This window comes from Protopterus annectens, chromosome 1.part1 (assembly GCF_019279795.1).
Source record: "Protopterus annectens isolate FY-2018-M chromosome 1.part1, PAN1.0, whole genome shotgun sequence".
Classification (NCBI taxonomy): domain Eukaryota; kingdom Metazoa; phylum Chordata; order Ceratodontiformes; family Protopteridae; genus Protopterus; species Protopterus annectens.
Window position 1 is genome coordinate 1,917,096,474 of NC_056726.1, and position 3,286 is coordinate 1,917,099,759.

Sequence of the window (3,286 nt, forward strand, 5' to 3'; positions counted from 1 at the left end):
CATTCTCGAGGGTTCCACTATGGGTCAGCATGGGATGATTAGCTTCATAAGTGTAATTGCTTCATCAAGGATAGTTTCCACCTCTCATTTCAAGACTTCCACATGCTGAAAAAAGCTTTTATTGCCCCCATTGTGCCTTTTTAGGCAGGGACGAGCTAATGGATCTCCCAACTTAACTTTCCAAACTACTAGACTATATCAAGGTGGTTTTACCTCGTAATGCTAGAAGTCTAAACAACAAACTGATATGCCTTGATGCCTCCTGCATTTAGAGCACACACATTTGTGCATTGTTACAAAACCCTGATTTAAGAGCCCAGAGAAAACTCGATCAGTACCTGGGTTTATTTATTTTTATTTGACATTTGTTTATTGGGAAAGTTGGACTGGTATGATATCCCATTTTCAGCAGAGACATGGGGTAAAAAGCTCCATATTGATGTAACATGGTTACAGTTAAATAAAAGTTATTACAAAACCTAATTCAGAAGATCAACGTATTAAATCAATAAAAATTCTACTTCCGTTCATACAGCGTGAACCTCTACATACATGGTGCAAATATTTGGACAGTGATAACAAGTTGTACACTGTTTGGAACCTAGATGACTAGCTAGTATAGCCTAAGCAAAAATATATTTGCCCTTCATCTAAGACATTGAGTCTACTAATTTCCTCTCTTGAAACATAGTCAAAATACGCTGGGAGTGAAAAGATAGTTTGGTGCTTTTCACACAAGATCTTGCTACTATTTTATATTGGACTCTGCAGCTTTCACAGCCTGCTGTCTGTATTGAGGTTTTAACGCTGCTCTTACAGCCCTGGCACAGATTTGTGAATAGCGGATATAGCTGAGTCCTGCCTGTCACCAATATGCAGCCATTTTTACTGAAATGCTTGACAAGGACACAAATCAAACCCCACGATTACCAACTAAACATCCCACAGCCTGATGGAAACTGTAGCGGTATACCCATATTTGTTAGAAACTACATTTTCCTGTGTTAGATACCTTGAGGCCCACAAATGGAGCTCAGAGAGGTTCAAAACAAACTTAATAGGATCAGTTAGCAGATCATTGCATATTACTGGACCCCCTAAATGTGTCCTGAAAATTATCTAACTTACCTAAATATTTTTAATGAACTTCCAGCAGGTAGGAATGCTGTTACCCTAGGTTATTTACTAACCAAAGATAAACTGGGATACCTGCATCACCAGTATAGGATATGCACAAAATGTATTTTATTACATGAAGATGAACTCCCTAAACCAGCTTGTTAATCAACCCACTAGAGGACAGAAAATACTTGACCTGGTCCAAACAGACTTACATTCATGAACCATCCCAAGGTATCCACTGGTAAAGTCTGATCAGAAGCAGCTAATCTTCTCCATCAAAATCTCCAAACTGTAGGAAGCAAATATCATAAAGACTTCAAACATACACATCTCCTGCAATTTTTTGATGAAGTCTCCAAATCTGAATTTAATGGTTTCATCAAAATGCTGATACACAGCAAAATACTATGGAGATACGTTCTACTTGCACCTGGAAAGATGTTTTAACTTGCAAGTCCAAACTAGATCCAGGCAAATGGAGAAGCTTCAAACAAAAGCAACATGGTAGTCCACAAACATTAATAAACTAGTAATAAAATGAAGGCACTCAGTAACCTAAATAAAAGAACAATAGATCCTCAAATTAAGGAGAACATCAAACAGCTGGATAATAAACTAAAAACTGACCTCAGTGGCATCTCATGAACTCAACCAAGCTAGAGAAGTCAAAGACAGCTACAAATCCTTCTTTAGTTATGTCAAGATAATAAGAAATAGCACTCAGCATTGGCCAAAGCTGAATCATAATGGTACTATTTACTCCAGTCCAGTGGGTATTGCTAAAATACTGCCAAATAAATTTAGTGCCAACTTCACCTCAAAGATATTCATTCCAACCCACTTATCCTAGATGGAGTCAACCCTCCAACCATCATGAAAGAACATGCACTGAAAGTACTCTCCAAAATGAAGACACCTCATCTGTGGGGCCTGAAAACATAGCCAGTTACCTAATTAATATAACTAAACAAGCAATGGTGAGCCCACCACTCAACCTCTTAACCTAAGCCTAGCAACTGTTTTTGTCCCACAGGTGCAATTGCGCAGTTGTTGTAATACTGATCCACAAGGGTGGCCCCAGTACTAGCACTGGGAATTTACAGACCTATCAGTCTAATGAGTGTTACATACAAAGTCACTGGATGATGTATCATACCTAATTAACAAAGATAGTAAAAATCTCAGACTAAAACCTTATCAGTTTGGCCTTTAAAGTGTAGATTTTGACTGATAAATCTAGTAAACTTCTCTGAAAGGGTTACTTTTGCTGTAAACAGCAGGCAAGCTGTCCACACAGCATACATTGACCTCAGACATGCATTCAGTACCATACCACATGCAAATATAATATACAGACTGAAGCATTTCTTAATTTTCCTGTATATAGTTTGGTGGATAGCCAACTGGCATAACAACAGGACTCACACAGTAACAGTAGGGGAGGGCATCCTTTGAAAGCATGACGTTGAACAGTGTAGTTCCTCAGGGAAAGCTTCTGGCACCACTGCTGTTTAGTATCTGCTTCTCAGATCTCCAAACATCAAATGAGAATGTCTAGTTAAGTTTGCGGATTATAAACTCAGAGTTGTCATCAAGTCTCCTCTGACATGCAGGCATTACAACAGGAGCTTGCACTTGTCTGTAGCTGGTGTACAAAAAATGTGCTCAAACTCAAAAGTCTAAAGTGCTAAATTGTAACATTCAGTAAGTTAACACCTTGCTCCAGCTTAAAGTATAGTTAACCAATCACTTCAAAATGAAAATTTAGTTGAGAGACATAGGTACTTGGGTGGAAAGCTCTCTCATGTAAGACCATCACATTGCAACTGAGGTTAGGAAATCCTTTTACTTTGCACAGTTTATAGCAAAAGATATCTACTCAAAAGAAGTCCTCATGTCCTTGTACTCAATACTGATTATACCCACCATTGAGTAGAGCAACCCCTTTGGGGCATACATTACTTAGCATATAGCATAAAAACACTGGAAGCAACAGACCAAGGCTGCGAAATAAAAAATACAAAAATTACTTAGCATATCAAGCACTGTAAAAGAACCATGAGATCTTTAATTAAAATGACTATGTGCTTAAAAGCCTTGAGTTACCAATAGAAACTGTAGGTTTTATTTCTATATCCAGTGTCAAATAGACTCCTTAGGGGTG

The 3,286-nt window shown here is 38.1% G+C and overlaps 1 pseudogene; it reads right to left on the reverse strand.

Moving 5' to 3' along the window:
• Positions 1-748: 748 nt before the first annotated feature.
• On the reverse strand, positions 749-883 carry LOC122814094 (annotated as a pseudogene).
• Positions 884-3,286: the final 2,403 nt, after the last annotated feature.